We start from the raw sequence: 18,515 nt of genomic DNA on the forward strand, positions 1-18,515 counted from the left end.
AGTGTTTCGGTAAATAACGAATCTATTTCACAACATTTAACATTCCACATTGAAATTCCCGTCCTTTACAACTCCCTTAACTAATAAGATGATTGTTGAACTGTTGTTTTATTGAGAAGAAATATTTTCACAGTAAGTAGAACAGCTTTTGTGGACACTATATGTACGCGTTCCACATGAAATGGTCACCTTCTTTGAGGCGTAACGTCATTGTGTGGTCGTTACAAAGGAATTTTTTCCTCTCCTTATTAGAACAATTGCGCAATCTAACTCAACTACAACAACTTAGGAATTCGAATGCTGACTTCATAGTAATTTCTTGCCTCTTACTAATCCAGCAGTATGAAACGAATGAAAAATAATTAAACGAAAGTAAATCTTAGGATTTCAGTGCAAAAATTAATTGTACTCAAACTAATATAATAATCATATATGTCGTGGTCAGTTCATATATATATACATACTTCTATCTTATAGAACACACTAAAATTTTCGAAAAAGCTTTCTTATATTAAATAACGATATTTTAAATTACCAAATGAGATGCAAAAATGTACTTCCTCTGAATAAACATTTGATTTGATGTTTTGTTTTGATTTTTTGTTGATGAATTTTTTGTTTTGATGAATTAGGATTTCTGACCCTCAAAATATAGGGTGTAAAAGCAATCTGAGAAATATGGTCCCAATAGTCGGTCGGAAATTGGACCCTTAAAGTTAATTTTACTTTTTGCGCATATGGAAAGAAATTTTTCAGCGATTCGTTTATTTAAAGATAATTCCAGGTGAAAAATAATTGCTATTTCTCATTATTTAATTTAATAACAGTCGCCGACCCGCCTGTGTAGGGGTTAGGGAACTGCCCTTGCACCAGAAAGGTTCTGGGTTCGAATCCCGGGCAAGGCATGGATGTTCTTTCCTTCTCTATACTATCTGTCCTTACTGTGGGAGCAACGTTGGCCCACCTAATATGGTGCCCCTGAAAGAGTGGCCAACAAATCTGCCCTTCAGATACCTGTATGACCTAGGTCATTTTCTAGGTGGGCATTAGAAAAAAAAAATAAAAAATTAATGACAGTCAAAAAAATTTTTAACTGCTAATTTTTACATCATTTCAAAGTATGTAATTTTATACGGCAAAATATAAAATTTGAATGGAATCAGTCGAATAATTTCTGAGAAATCGAACTTTAAAAAGGAAAAATTTTCAATTCGATTTTTTAGAAGCTTTCAACCGATTTCGTTCAAATTTTGTATTTTGAAATACAAAATTATGTTCTTTAAAATGATGTAAAATTTTTTTACATCTTGTAATTCAGATTTCATAGACAATTAATAAATAAAACAAAAATTATTTTTTGCTAGAAATTATCTTTAGATAAACGAATTTTACAATTGTTTAATTTTTTTTTTTTTTTAATTCTATCTAAAAATTTTCGAGATATAGCGAAAGACGCAAAAAGTAAAATTGGCATTAAAGCCTCCAAACTTTCGACAGCACTTCTGACCTCACTACTGGAACCATATTTCTCAGGTTGTGGCTACCCCCAATAATTTGAGGGTCAGAAAAAAATGAATAAAAAAAGGGGGTGGTATGTTTATTTAGAAAAAGTACGTTTTATTGATTGATTTTGTAATTTAAAAATCCTCTGCATTACCTAATAGGCATATTTGTGTTCACCCCTCAAACCATTAAGATTGAGACCTAGAGCTTCGAAACAACCTAGTACGTGGAAATTCGATCATTAGATCGAAAGTTAAGAAATTTTTTATTTTATTTGTTTATATATTTATTTTTTGAGCACTGTACGTCTTTGAGCTTGTTCTTTAGTTTGCAAAAACCAAGAAGTGCGTTGAAAAGTTTTTTTTTCTTCTGAAATATTGAAATGCTTAGACCAGTTTTTTTTTATGCAAAAAAAAAAAAAAAAAAAAAAAAAAAAAAAAAAAAAAACGCGAAATAAAAGTCAAATTATACTTTGGAAAATGTAATGCTAATTTGATAGAACTTGTGAATTTAATAGTTAAAAGAAACAATATTCGAGAGATAGCCTGTTGTTAAATGAACAAACAATAATAAATTAATACCACGTTTCAGACACGCCAACCTCCATAATTTACAATAAATATTAATTTATACTGAAAAAATTGAAAATGAAGTCTTTTTTTTTTATTTAGTATTTTATTTCACTATTATTTTGGATGCCAGATATTTCTATGAAGCTCCAGAACCTAAAACAATGCAGTTATGAATAAAGATGAAAGAGAAAAAAAATACAAAAGGTCGAATGGAAAAAAAAAATTGGGATAGTCACATTATGACGCGACGTGTAACAACGTGCAATTACGGTTCGCAATTAACAAAGGCAACGTTTAGTGAAAGTCTGTGGTTTGAAAAATAAACGGCACTATTCCCAAAATTTAAGGCAATTCACTGCTGAATTATTAAAATATAGTAGGTTGTAAATGGGCTCAATGGTGCAATTTCTCCTTAGAAAATTGTGCAAAGAAAGAAAAAAAAACATAAGTTGTTCCTTTGCTAGCAACTCTTATTTAATTTTTTAGCTGGATGCAACCTTATTCTAACCAAAATTGAACGCAGTCATCATAAGTATTCTGTACCGAAGAATGATTTATAAAAGAAGATATAAAAAAGAAAAGAAAATGTGTTTTAAAATAATGAAACAAGAAATACATTTAAGCGTAATCTAAAAAGAAAAAAGGTTTTTTACATATAGATAAGTTTTAATTTTTATTTTAAATAACTATAAGAAATCTGACTTACACGGATGCAGTTATTTTATTTTATAGCCAGCGTGGAACAGCCTATCCAATTTTAAGTTTACGGTTATCGGCGATAAACTCAGTAGACTTGTAATTTTGAACCCAACCCGGATGGCAAGTGAACTCCTGGCTCAATCATTGGGACAAACTAACCTTCGTGAAGGACTTTAGATGGAACTAAACTGCATTTGCGTTACAAGGAGAGGAAAAACACTAAAAGCTCACGCAGTTGGCTGGGTGGCAAGGGGATTCTATCCCATGATCCGTCTACCACTGAGAATATTTTACGTCATCACTGTGGTCGGTGCGAGCCGGGAGCAGAATTCGTATCAGTCAGCTATCGCTGAGATTCAAAATTGGGTCGCCACCTATCTCCTGAACTACCGCGGCTCGGATGCAGTATTATTAAATTTATTTGAAATTAAGTAAATGTTTAAAAAAATGAAAACTTCCTGTTTTGTTAAAAAGAATTAATAGTGAATTATTGCCTAACACATAAAAATAATTTTACCATTAAAAATCAATAAAAATTTAAAATATCTTCACCATCAAGATAAATTTCATTAAAAAAAATTCAAAAATGTATAAATAACTAAATAAACTATCAAATCATTAAAGGAAAAAAAAAACATTTTCTTTAATAAATTGTAACTGGGATTGCATATCGATAAGTGTGTGCTTGTATAACTGTTTTAAAATAAACTTTAAATAAGATTTTTTTAAAAATGTCTATAGACTAAAAAGTTAATAATCGAGTGATGTTAATCACACTGCTTATGCACGATAGTCTGTGCATGATAACTTAAAAGCTAAGGAGTGTTTCAATTATTTTTAAAATTTTATTAAAATTATCACAAATGAATTTTATTGCGATATATTTTAAACATTAAATCTATGAAAAACTAGAAAAAAGAAAAATGAATCAATTTTCGTTTCATAAAATAAGACGTGGGTTTACAAATTTGCTTTTCGCGTTCGCGTAGGTCTGCCAATTTTTAATCTGTTTCAGAAGTTGTCACGCCCTTAAACAGAATTAAAAAATATTAAATAAATGACCACGCAGATTTCAAAAGTTCAATGTTCCTTTATAACAGATTTTAAATAAATTCTCCAATATTTATATTAGTTAATAGTTCTTTCGTACTCGGTAGCTTTAATTTTGCAAGTACAGTCAAAAGTGCGTTATCTTATAACGCACGTGTAATTCCCGTAATAGAGGACATGTTATTATAAGAAAATACACATATTTTACGTTACGATTGTGGTGAAGAGAAAAAGATTCGTGTGTAATGTTGACTTCAAAAGTAAAAAGGGATATAAGTCGGGATAGCCTAGTTGAAAGGGCACTGGACCCATGCCCAAGAAGTCGTGGGTTCGATCCCCGCCGGCCAAAGACTTCCCGATTGTAAATGATGACTGGTGCAAGCTAAATCTGTCGAGTCACAAAGTCCTCCATGTTCCCATAACAAATCATACCTCTGGGGGTACTGGTCCAGGAGTTTCTTTGTCATCTGGATTGGTTCAAAATTACAAGGCTAGGGAGTTGAAAATTAGTAGTCGTAAACCCGAAATAGGATCGGCTGTTCATCGAAAGTTATAAATAAAAAATAAAGGGATATAACGGGTCAAAGTATTTATGTTGTCAACTAAAGGCGCATTCTTAAAAACAGCAGAAATAGTTTTCTTTTGTAAGGAAAAAGATAACTTGGTCGGTGGTCGCCTACACATTTCGTTCATAATAACATTTTGATAGAACTATTTTAATTTAGGAATTAAAATATGAATTATTCCTCTGATCAAGATTGAACTCTTCGGTTTTCTTACAAGGCTCTTTAAGAAAAGACATTTCGAAAATATTAAATTCATGCCATATCGTGTTAAATTTATATCATCACGAAAAATTTTTTTAAACTTTAAAAACATACAACTGATTAGTTGTCTTGATTACTAATGATGAAACTAACGATACCCAACCCTAACGGGTTCTGAAAAAGTAATTTTTAGATAACCTAGAATTATGAAGAGAAATGTATGAATATTCTGTCACATTTCTTTCTTTTTTTTAATTGGATATTCAGTTACGCAGAATTAAAAAATATTTAACTTGACCAGATTCAAATATTTACTCAATGTTCCTAGTTCATGTTATATATTCCTCTAATATAAATTTGTCCTATCAAATTTTCAGTTTTTATAGATATAAAACAGTTCGTTCGCAAACGATTTTGCTTTTGTGCTTGGTAAAGCATCACAAGTTTCAAGATTATTTTAAATTCACAGAACTAATCACCTTCATGATAAACCGGACGTTTCACACAAAAAATCTAACTAATTACTAAAAATGAATTCTTCGGTGGCAAAATAACCGGATATTTACTTAAAAATCCTAGAGTTTAACAGATAAATTTTTAATTTGTCAAATATTCATTACTAGGTGCATCAAATAACGAATAAATATTTTTTTAAGTTTCATAATTATTGCAATAATTCTTTAATATAGATTTCTTTCTCTGAATAGCGTGAAAGATAACATAAACGTAAAAAGTAAAGGACAATATTTTAGCAGACATAGCTTGATTAGGGACTCAAAACGATTTCGATTCAAATGTGTAATAGTCAAGACCGCCACGAAAATTAGCACTAAGATTGAAAAAAAAAAAAAAAGTCAAGGCTTTACTTTAAACTTTGAAGAAGAAAAAAGAAAGAAATGCTGAAGCAAGACGAAAATTTAGGTTCAGAGTTTCTAGTATATTAATGTCGATTTTTGTTTTCTTTTCACTTTTATCCTACGCACTTTGCCAGATGTCATTTCCAGGGCAATCTTGGCGAGCGTAAAACTGGCATCATGAATGAATTTTCATTTCACGGAGAAATAAAAACTCTCTCTTCAAGTTTTCTTATCTTTGAACTGTTTATTTCAAGTAGAAAAACAACAACGCGTAGGGTACCTACTAAATTAAAGTAAAAATATCATTATAATTGACGAATTGATTGAACTAACACAATCCAGTGGTGGCTGGTCATATAGTCATGATAAGTACCCCCACTTTTTGCAAATTTTTACTGATTTGATTACTGATTAATTAAAAACCATCGTTATTACATTTATTAAATTTAATTACATTTTAAAAAAACAATAATAATACCACGGGATTTTAATAACTCTGACCTCTTTTCAAAAAAAGAGGATTCTTTAGTTTTTGGAACAATTAAATTATTTGTTCTAAAATCCAATTTGCAATTTATGTGGCAGCAACAAAATTAGCTTTATTGTCATTTTATTGCTGCCACATAAATTGTATACTTAAATTGGCATTTGTTTATATTTTTGCGATGGGTTCCTTAATTTACCTAGAGAAAGTCTAATTTTGCCTCCTCACACCCCAGCATTAAACTATCTAGTCTGTTATTGTCGATAATTAATCAAATAAAGTTTTTGGCAATTTTAAATTTCCTACAATTTAACAAATCTTTGGCACAGTTTTTGAGGAACAGTTTTTCTAAAGCACAGATTATCTACTGAAGGCAAATTAATTTTCTAAACTTTAAAAATTTACAATTATGATTTTTTTTATTTATTATTATTGCTTACAACACGAATAATTTCTAATTTCAATGACTAAGGATTCGAAAAATTCGACAATCGTCTAAATCTGTCAAATATCACGCAAAATTTCCTTAATTCCCGAATAGAGAAAATGTTGGGAAGTCCGATACTAATCTGATTGTTGTTTTATTTTAACTTTATATAATTATAGTAGACTTAACTAAACTCCTTTACGTAAAATATTGAAAGAAACTAAAGTTGTTTTTAATTCCTGAAAAAATTCATTCGTTTTTTATTTCAATTATTGCTATTTATTTTTCACTGACTTAGAAATCAGGTATTAAATAACTTGAAAATAAATAGTATTAATGATTTCTTAATCAGATTAATAATTTCTTAAACACGACTGCAATTATATATTGTTTGAAATAGTTGTTTTATCACTTGATATTTCTTTTTTTAAAAATGAGTTTCTTTGATTTTTTCCGCTTAAGTTAAAAAGGACGGAAAAAAATTTCTCCGGGATTTTTTTCCCCTGTGGCAATATTAACTTTGCCATCACCAAAGTTCTCTGTTTATGAAAAGTTGATTCCGAAAGATCAACTTTTCATAAACAGTACAAAAATAATTTTTATATAGGGGGAAATTGTGAGGAACGACAGAATGATCAGCTTCCCCACAGCCCGCACACCAAAAATAAATAAATAGCTTTGTTTAACTAACAAGGGGTAAAACATGCCTTCCAAATTTATCAAAGTATTTTATCTCCTAAACGGACAGAGAGATAAAAAGTCCAAATAAAGCTAATGGAAGCAAAAGAAACAATATAGGTTGGTGGAATTTACGGGGGAAAATGAGTGCGAATTTGGGTAAAAAACATTTTTGAAGTATGAAAGTCATTATATTTTAAGGATTCTTTTACGGTGAAACCTCCAGGAAAATCCACCTCTATGTAGCGACCACTTTTGGAGAGGCACGGATTTTTTCCATAAACTTTGTTGAAAAAACCTCCAGGAGTTCCCTTGTCTTTTTGGTTGAGTGCAAAATTACAAAGCTAACAGTCGTAAACTCAGAATTGGGTCATTAAAGCCGGTTATAAAATAAAATATAATTATTTACAAATTTATTTTAAATAAAACTAACGCCTTTTTTTATATTTTTCTTAAACTTCAAAAAATTAAAGTACAGAATTTTAAAACTAAAAAAAAAAAAAATTTCTCTCCACAAAACAAAATTTAAAGTCAACATTTTAAAGACATTTACATTTTATAAAAGAAATATATTATAGAAATTAAACAGCATTTACGGCTTAAAAGCAACGTCTCAAAGAATAATTAAGACAATGAAAAAGAAATTTAATTTAAATGTATAATAAGAAAGTTAGAAAGAAAGGAAGAAAAAAATATGGTGTTTACAATGGAAAGAAATAAGCTTATTCTCACTCCCTCCCTACTCATGACTGCTGAGCACATAATATCGTGTTTCACATGATCGACTACAATTACAATATCAGTTTTGTCACATGAAGATTCGTTTGGTTAATCAACGGAACGAAAAATCTAAAAATCTTATTTCAAAAAAGTAAAAACTTGTTTTATAAGTACACTGACGGAAAAAAAGGTGGATTTTCTTTTCGCAATATTGCAGAAAGACTGGGAAGAAATGGATGCAACTGCGCATGATTTTATTTTATTTTAAAATCGCCGTTAAACAGCCGACCGTCTTTGGGTTCACGATTTCTAATGTTCACAGCCGACCGTCATTGGGTTTACGATTTCTAATGTTCAACTCCGTATCCTTATAATTTTGATCCCAATCCAGAAGGCAAGGGAGCTCCTGAATCAGTACCCCCAGAGGTATTGATTTGTTATGGGAAGTTGGAGGACTTTGTGACCCCGACAGATTTAACTTGCATCAATCAACATTTAATACACGGGGATTCTTCGGCCGCTTAGATTCAAACTCCCGTTCTCCCAAACACGAGTCTAACGCCCTGCCGCCTATCCCGGCTCCTACTGTGCATGTTTGTTGGCAACATTGGTCAAGGGAAGGTACTGCTTCAAGAAGACCGGGTTCTGGGCTGCTACGCGGTCCTGATCAGAGGGCAGACCGACGTATACGGCGCATGACTGTGGAGCACCGTATTGTGACTGTATCAGAAATTCGATGTGCAGTTGGCACTGCAGTGACACAACGAACTGTTACAAATTGGCTACTTCAAGTACAGCTCCGAACGAGGCGCTTTGTAGCTTGCATTCCCCTCACTCCAAACCATTGCCATATACGACGTGACTAGTGTAGAGTTGGAGCTCACTGGAGGACAGAGTGAAGATCTATTGCGTTTTCTGGTGAAAGTCGTTTCTGTCTTGGTGCCAGTGATAGCCGTATATTAGTTAAAATTTTTAAAACTTACAGGGCATGAGGTACATTAAAATTCTAACAGCACTTTTAATTGAAGAATAACTATTTATTCTGGATTGATTAAAAAAAATTCATTTACTTACAGAACTTATGAACATGACAATTTTTCTACCTGATATTTTATATATCTGCTTAAATTATTTATATACAGTGGTGAACACAATTCTTTTAATTCATTAAAATATTAATATATTTTATGCGAAAACACTTTCCACTCTTAAAACTGTTTCCACTATGTCCACTTTTTTTGTTACCATACATTCAATTATATTTTCCACTAATTATTATTATTGTTATAATTTTTTTTTTTATTTTTAGAAAACACTTCTACTAGACTAGGTTAATTATTTTCAGGAGTTACGAAAATTCTGCAGTAGTTGGACTGTATGTCATAAAATAGCCTGATACATTGAAAGAATAAGAATCTCAGTCGAACTTACCCCAACCAAAGATCGTCGTGAACGACTATAGGAATACATTAATCCCACGCGTTTTGACCTGCCACTGGTTCCAGCATAAGGAAGATAAAGGTGATTTTTAACCAAGTAAAAATAACGTCAGCCGAAGATCCAAGGAATCTGTAAAAGAATTAAAATAAATAATGATTATAAATGACAAAAAAATTAAAACGTTATAAATTTAATAATAATGGGAAAAAAAGCTAAACATTTTAGATCAAATTTTTAGGCATAAAATCTTGAAATAAAGATAAACAAAAATTATATGAATATAATAATAGAAAAAATTAAAGCATTTCTACAGTTCTGCGAAGCTTATAGAAATCAAAGTTTGCTGTTAAAACCTTCACCGTTTTTACTTATTAATAATGATGGATAAATGGAATGTATTGGCATTTAACAATTCTGAAATGTACGAAAGCTAAAGCACTTACTGCCACTAACCGCTTAAAATTTTACACATTTTAAAGCAATTTTATCAGCAGCATTATAAACAACTCTGTAAAAATCAATAATAATGGAGGCTTCAAGCATTACACATCCTTCGTATTATTGTATTAGATTCTTGTTGTCAATTTTAGTAAATATTGGCGTTGTAACCAGAGTCCGACTAAGCCTAATTGGGGCCCGGGGCAAAAACTTCTTTGGGGGCCCCTCTCTGCTTCACTACTTCAGTAATGAAGAACCGAACTTTATGGAGGTATTTAAATTTTTCACCTCCTTATAGAAAATTGTTTAGAACCTAAAATAGCTATTAAGTCCCTCCAATGGTCAGACGAAATATCGTTCTGTCCATTTTATTGATTTTCTGACAGTTCTATGTCCATCATGCCGAATGCAGTTTTCTGATTGTTAACTTGGTCATCTAGCAGCGAAAAATTCATATCCTTGCTCACATTAGGACGGAATTCAGCTAAATTTTCACAATTACGATGGCTCAATTAATCCAATCAGAAGCTTGTATTTTTGAAAACATCGCATTTTGGCGATATGAAAAATACAGGATTTTGATTGGCCAAATTTGTCCATCTTAATTACGAAAATTTAGCTGAATTCCGCCCCTAGAAAGCCATGGATTTACGAAATATAGATGGTGTTTTTACGATAGATTGATAAAGAATCAAACATAAAACCCACGGATTTTACACTGTAGTGATACTCCGTATAAAAAAAAGTTCATTAAAGAAGGAAAAGTAAAAGAAACTTGCTACTCGATTTTGGGGCCCCCGGGACCGGGGCAACTGCCCCGTATGCCCCTACCTTAGTCAGGCTCTGGTTGTAACTTAGGAAAAGTTTCACTGATTTTCACAGAATACAATTTTTATAATTCGAGTTGTACAAAAGTGTAACGCATCTGATCATGCTTCCCCCTTCGAAGTATATTTGTAAGGTACAGATATCAATTATATAAAAAACACAATTTCCAATGTAAGGCAAGATAGATTTTTGAATACTAGTCGAATATTTTCTTTTTCAAATTTGGAACTTCTAACAACAACAACAAAAAAGATGGTCTACCCTTCGGGGCTTGATATAATGAGTCTTGTCGTCCAAATAAAAACGAATGTCATAACGTGATGTTGGTATATTGAGAGTGCACTAAAATATTGAAAATATTCAGTTATAACTATTAAATACTGGACGCTAATTTTATCGAAAACATACCATATTTTGAAAGGAAAAAAAATTGGATTCTGATAAAGTAATTAATTAAAACGCTACATTTAACGGTATTTTAATATATTTCATCTTTAATGTATTAAAATTGTTATAACGTGATGTTGCTATATTGAGAGTGCACTAAAATATTAAAAATATTCAGTCATAACTAATAAATACTGGGCGCTAATTTTATCAAAAACATGCCATATTTTGAAGAAAAAAAATATTGGATCCTGATAAAGTAATTTACTAAAACGCTACATATTTAACGGTATTTAAATATTTTTCATCTTTAATGCATTAAAATTGTTATAACGTTATAACGTAATGTTGTTTTTTGAGAGTGCTCTAAAATATTGAAAATATTCAGTTATAACTAATAAATACTGGGTGCTAATTTTATCAAAACCATGCCATATTTTGAAGAGAAAAAAATGGATTCTGATATAAAGTAATTAATTAAAACGCTACATATTTAACGGTAATTTAATTTTTCTCACCTTTAATGTATAAAAAGTGAAAAAAAAAATAACATTAGTTACGAACAGCGCCATTTTCTTTAAACAACAGAAATTCAAAGAGGTGAAGTCTAAACAAATATAAAAAGGAAGAAGGATATGAATACCACATGTTCTAACTCGGAAGAAAAAAAATCTCCCAAGAGATGTAACATTTCCCCAATTTCAATAGAAAATTCACAAAGATCGGAAATGCATCCTTTTTAAACGTAATGAATAATAATAATAACAAAACAAGCAACTACTAAGAAAAATAAATTAGAAATCGGTGTCCTTTATTAAATTACAAAGTCGAAGTAATCAGCAAAACAATAAAACGGAGCTCATATAAGACTGCGATAAAATGAAACAGAGTAAAGAACTAGAATTCAATTTTATCCCTGTAACGTAAATGGACATCGATGGTATAAAGGTCATCAAAAAGTAAGTCCAGCTTGAACAGTAAGTAAGTTTTCTTCACAATAGAACTAACAGTAGAAAGCACAGCTCTCTTTTTTTTAATTCCAAGAAATGAATCGCCCGAAAAATGAAATGAAATGAAAGAGAATCTACTGAAACTAAGTGGATTAGTTCCGCAGAACAAAAGTCACGTGCGGAATGAAGATACATAATACAATCTTGGCTTAGCTTTCAATCAAGTCAATTGACAGTCGACTTCCTAGTACAACTTAGTGCAGGGATTTTACTTTTTTTTAAAATATAGAAATTCCAGCTACGCAGATATTCCAGCTTTTTCGTCATCAATCATTGAGCGGAAGTGTATTATTATTATTCAATAAAATGGTTTAAAATGCACTTCGGAATTATTACGCATCACCGTGATAGAATGGTTGGATGCAATTCTAAATACTACTTACAATACCTTGAAAAATATAAATAACGTATATGAATTTTCAGTAAACTTTTCGATATCACAATAGCAATAAAACCATTAAAGAACATTCGTGAATATTTTTTAAAAGTTATTTATGATTGTTTTTCTACAGATTGGACTTTATATGACCACTTCCTTGCTTGTTCACATAAAAACAAAGAGCTTATGAATTCTGAATTGATCTTATTGATAGTTCGACTTTTAAAATTATTTTGAATCTGAAAAAGTGCCGAACTCATAAACAATAAATATAGATTTTTTAGAAAAAAATTAAATAAAATATTAACGTTTTTGTAACTAAAACGAAAATAAGCGGTGAATGTTCTGGCGTAATTGGTAAAGCATTTTCAGCCCTTTTTCGAGGAATAAATCCGCCATTTACTCCATAATCAAAAGAAATATTGATAGGAGAATAACATTTTTCATCAAATCGGGGAATTAACTTGTAACAGCAACTGATGAATAGGTTATAAGCGTTTTTAGAAGCTAAATACGACAATTATATAATGAAGATGTTTGGAGGAATAATTTAATTGCAGTTTTAAAAAAAAAATCAAGTTGCTAAAAACAACGTAAATAATTGGGTAATGATACGAATTTATTAACAAAAATCTATTAATGTTCCACTTTCACGGAAAAAAATTTTTCTTCATTTTTTTAAAGTGCCGTGTGAATGAGTGCAAAGCTACTTGTTTTGGAACCAACTAGAATAAATTTAGCAACGTGTTGACGCACGATTACGATGATTTGAATTAAAAATGTATAAAAAATAATAATAAGTTTTATAAATGGATTAGAATAAGGTTAAGAATGAAAACGCCGGACAGCACAATCACATCACTGTAATAATTGAAACCGAACACCCAAAAAGAGGTTTGGTGAAAAATCCCTACCTACTTTTTGAATTAACTCAAAAAATCGTGCAAACCCATTCATATAGCATACCCTAAATATAAATACAATAAACTTATGTAATCAAAGAATTATTAATTCTAATTAATTCGGATTGAGATTAGAATAAATACCCTTAATAGGAAAGCTGAATATTTTTTCAAAATTGAATAGAATATTCCATCCATGAGTAGACAATGGCAACTACATCGATAAAAGTATGAACTTGTATCGCTAACGGCAAACAAAAACCTATTTGAAAAAGTTAAAATCTACTGGGAAATTAAAAAAAAAAAAAAGAAGAAGAAAAAGATGGCAATTAAAATTTCAAGAGCAACACCAAGCATTCTTCTACGATGACACGTGCATTATTTTAAAGAGTCATAACCAGCCCTACAAAAACAAATAAATAAAAGAAAGAAAAGCGAAAGAAGTGATGTTGCCGGACTTGGTACTAAATCTTTTCGAAACTAAAGGAAAACTGAACCATAAAAAAGGGCGGAAAAATCTTAGTCACATGTATTCATTTCCTGTGAGACATAATGCTATTGAATAAGTCAGTGGCTGAGATTGCCGCAATGCTAAATTCTGCACCAAATGGCTTGGTGTCATATTTACCAGGTTTTTCGGAAAAAAGAGTTATTTGTATTTTTGGCAATGCGTACATGAAACAAAATTTTGAAAAAAAATTTTTTTTACTTTTTAGAATAATCAATTTTTATTTTATTTATTATTATTCGAAATGTTTATTTGTAATAATTTATTTTGCAGGGTAAATTATTGAAAGTGTTCATACCTAAGCTGGAGTAGCCACAAAAATTCAGAAAAAAAAGTTCCGAACAGATCAAATAAAATTTTCCATATTTAAATTTCATCAATGGTTTTTCAGCTCTGACACATTCGCGTCATCACTGGCCGTATACATTAAATACGAAATAAATTACTCACATTAATTATTGGAGAAAAAAAAACAAGCATTTTTCAAAATTTATTACGAGATTAAAAATTCATTGGAAAATATTTTGGAACAGCTTTTAATCTATATTATACGTAAATTAAACAAAAATCTCAGAAAATTTTACAAAACTTTTTTAAATAATCAGGGGTCTGTCTAGACATTTTGTGAAAGGTCCGTTTTTCGTGAAATTGTGAAAAAATTACTTACATTCTTTCAACCAGGGTCCGCTTTTATGAAATTGTGCAAATAGGGTCCGGTTATTGCAAAAAACTTTTTCAAGGACGTTTTAAATTGTAAATAGATACAAGATTATGCTCGGCACTGTAAAATTATAATAAAAAAATTAAATTTTCAAAAATAAACAGCAATTGCTGCTTCTAAATTAGAGATGCAACATTTGATATTTAGCCTATACTGCTGAACGCAGAATATTCATTTCGGACGAATAATGGAAGAATCGTCTGCCGAAGACAAAACTTAATTCGTTTACATCCATCTTTCTTGTTTTCTGCCCTGGAAAGGGTTTATTCGATTAACAAAATAATAATGAAGATAAACAAATTTGTGAAGGGTCCGATTAAAAGAAAAATCATTTTGTGAAGGGTCCGTTTTTAAGTTAAAATATTTTGTGAAGGGTCCGTTTTTATGAAAAGATATTTTGTGAAGGGTCCGTTAACGGACCCAAATTTCTTCTAAACAGACCCCTGATTTAGTACCCTGAATCGAAGCTTAAAATAAAGCACTTTTTCTAACAGAAATATTTAGTTTTTTCCAAGTTGATGAAAAAAAAAAATCTTTGATATTTTCCGGTTTTTGTAGTTACTCCGAATAATCAACTCAGCAGCAGGGCCTGAATATAGCGTCCGATGGGGCACTAAAATCACCTAATTTTAGTGTTCTACTAATAAAATTTTGGACTGAAAATTTTTTTTCTTAATTTGTGACTAAAAAAATGCATTTTAAAAGAGGACACGAAACCACAGTTCATATCTTGGTCCCCCTTTTCTCTCAATTTAATTAATATTACGGACCATAAATATGACACACAAATGTGGCAAACAAACTTAAAAAAGAAAAATACATAAAATAAAAAATAATTAAACAAATAAAAAGTAAATAAAGAACAGAAATGTGGTCGTCGAATGATTATGAATAGCATAATTAAGAAGTGATCTAGATGAATATGATTCATGTTTAAAGAAATGACTAACACTATTTAGTAAACGGAAAACAGGTGCCGAAACTTATAAGAGAGCAATTACAAAATGATAAATGATACTATCGCGGCACATCAATTTAATATGAATCAGAAGGAAAAAAAAGAACAGCAAAATCGGGATTTTACTTGCATCACGACGGCTATTGACAAACATTTGTAAAGACAATAAAAATGTTAACAATGGCAATGAAACAATATCCGGTACTAATTTGAAAGGTTACTTATGAATTCTTCAAGGTCGTTGAAGGAAAAAAAGAAAAACCTTTCTTAAGAAAACAGTTCCTTCAACTATAGCGGAATGTCGCACAAGAAACAATGCTTGTCCTAAAATGTGGTTTATATCTTCCGACGATCTACGCGTAACAAATTTACAAGGTGTCAGCACGTAAAGCTAATATTTCATAAAATCAAAGAGATATTTTGTGTAAAATGCTATAATTTTAAATGGAATAAAAATCGCCATATTTCTGAATAAAATCAAATGAAATAATTTTCAATCGAACCATAAAACCTTCTGAAACTGCAGCTTCAAATAAGTTCATGCGGAAAGAATTTTCTTTTGAAAAGAAAAAAAAAATTACTTTTCTTTTCTACAGAAATTTACAACGTAATCTTCGTAAAATTATCTAATCAACGTAAAATTTACGTAATATATATAAATCGTGAATTTAGATAAACATATTTGGACGCGCTCACTCAATTTACGCCGATAGTAACGTAAATCGATGTGATGTTTCGATTGTATTTTCGGCAGTTGTTAACATTGATTTTCACGGTTTTTAAATATCCCGATATATTTTAACGTTATGGAAAATTCGAATCATGCATTTGAGTATTTACTTCTTAAGGCAATAATTCTATCTAATTTTTGCAGTTTTGCTATTGATTTCTCCATAGTTTTCAAATCTAATATTTTTTATATGATATTAATTATTACTTATTACAACAACCTAATCTCGAATTTGAGGAGTTCAGTTCACGTGATTTCGTCATCGATCTTTTTGTCGGCAATTACTACTGCTGATTTCATTATTTTTTATTATGTTTTTTATTCTATTTTCAAAATGCGAAGAAATAATTTGTCCATTCCCCCCCCCCAAATGCAGGAATATCACCCTTAANCCCCCCCCCCAAAAAAAAAAAGAAATACAAATGCAGGAATATCATCCTTAATATTAGAATCAAAAATTATTCATGTTCAATTAAAAAAAATTATATAGTTTTTTTTTATTTTTTAAAAAACAGCACTTTCGTTATTTGAAATTTGTAACCTACATGTTTGTTATTAAAAGTATCTTGCGGAAAGATATTAATGCTAGAGTTTTGTAGCAGATAGCTCGAAAAAATTCTGCCATTTTATCCATCAGGTCAAAAAACCTTTTTTGACATAGTTTTTAACAAAAACCTAAAATTTTAGTGTAATGATAATTAGTAGATATTACAAATAAGGTATTTATAAATAAACATACATACACATTTATAAATAAACATCCATTTATAATTTATAAATAAACATACATAAATTATAAACAGGATTGCTGTTTTTAATAATTTCATTTGAAATGTTCTTATTATAGAAGCTCTTTTATGTGCCATTTTTTCAAAACAGCCTAATTCTTACAACATAATTTACATTCAAATCATTTACTATATCACAAGAGAGAGAAGAAAAAAATTTATCAGCCAGTTACTCTTTTTTGTTAAGAACTATTTAGTTCTTAAGTAATTAATGATTTCTCACTGAGATGGAGGTTAACAGAGCTGTTATTAGTAGACGGCATGAGTGATTTTTTGGAAGGAAATAAGAATTTAAATTTTCTAATGTATTAAATATACATTCGATACCTTTTTTTCTTAAACACATTGAATATGAAAAACTTCAAATGTTGAAAATGCATCAGATGAATAAAAAGATTTTACTGGGGAAAAAGCGGCAAGATATCTTTAAAATTTTCTTAATAGCATTGTAGCATTGCCAGATTTCACAAGAGATGCAATAGTTTTATAGAGACAATAAAACTTTTTTTTAGATTTTATTAAATTGAATTTATCAAATTGTCAACAAAAATATTTTAAACTCAGATCTGTAAAATGTTTTTTAAAGTTACTGTTGCTTGATAATTGTTATTAGGACCTGTACTGTTCACTTTTAGCAATGACGGTAGCGTTTCTTTAAATAAGCTTCAACAGCTCCTAAAATTTTAGAAAACTACTCAGCACTATATTATTATTCATGATTTCAAAATGTATATTTAATCTTTCTGAGGGGGTCAATTATGTTTTTCTATTGTTGTAGTTGTATTGATAATGTAAAATCATATATATAGAAAGATTCTCTCAGTAATTTCAGTGTTTTCATTACAGAAAAAAAATGGGAGAGGATTTTTCGCTCTTTCTCAAAAACAGGGTGAGATTTCAAAAAATTAAGTGAGATTCCAAAAAATTAAAAAAAACACGAATAGACTTGGGAAAAAAATATTTTTTTAATTATAGTACATTGTTAACATCTTCTAATTTCTAAACCATTGAATATTTTTATTGCACCATCATATGGAAAACGTTCTATATATACTTTTTCATCAGCTATTCTCATTAGGTTGCTCAAATGCTCATCAGTCAAATCTGTTACGATATTTTGTTTCAATGCGGTTTTAGGTTCTAAATGACAGATGCTGAACTATTCGGAATCACTAATTAAATTTGTAGCATTGTGCAAGCACTTTCCTATCCTCTACATCTGCCAGTATAGGCTTTTCAATTATTTCTGTTTTAGTATAGTGAAGTTCGTTAAAGTTATTTCCATGTTTATACTTCTTGTTAGGTCTTCCAGCACAGTTATCACAGACTTCAACTTTTACAAATTGCTGTTAATTGTCGGTGAGGGAGTTCGGTAATTCATTTACAGCTAAAAATGGAGCTAACTTTAAACAACTTATTATAAAGGACTCATTTTTTTTTCAACCCTTGTCACAGTATAGGCTTTTCAATTATTTCTGTTATAGTATAGTGAAGTTCGTTGAAGTTATTTCCATGTTTATACTTCTTGTTAGGTCTTCCAGCATAGTTTTCACAGACTTCAACTTTTACAAATTGCTGTTAACTGTCGGTGAGGGAGTTCGGTAATTCATTTACAGCTAAAAATGGAGCTAACTTTAAACAACTTATTATAAAGGACTCATTTTTTTTT

General features: G+C 30.2%; 1 protein-coding gene across 1 annotated transcript in view; it reads right to left on the reverse strand.

Annotated features, from left to right (window-relative positions):
• The window catches only part of LOC107443952 (protein tyrosine phosphatase Meg), a 69,301-nt gene extending 59,962 nt beyond the window's left edge, over positions 1-9,339 (reverse strand). Inside the window, exon 1 of the mRNA XM_071176948.1 lies at positions 9,189-9,339. The gene's annotated coding sequence lies outside the window, so the exon portion shown is untranslated. The remainder of the gene's footprint in view (positions 1-9,188) is intronic.
• Between the last annotated feature and the right edge of the window lie 9,176 nt (positions 9,340-18,515).

The sequence above is a fragment of the Parasteatoda tepidariorum genome, chromosome 2 (genome assembly GCF_043381705.1).
Source record: "Parasteatoda tepidariorum isolate YZ-2023 chromosome 2, CAS_Ptep_4.0, whole genome shotgun sequence".
Classification (NCBI taxonomy): domain Eukaryota; kingdom Metazoa; phylum Arthropoda; class Arachnida; order Araneae; family Theridiidae; genus Parasteatoda; species Parasteatoda tepidariorum.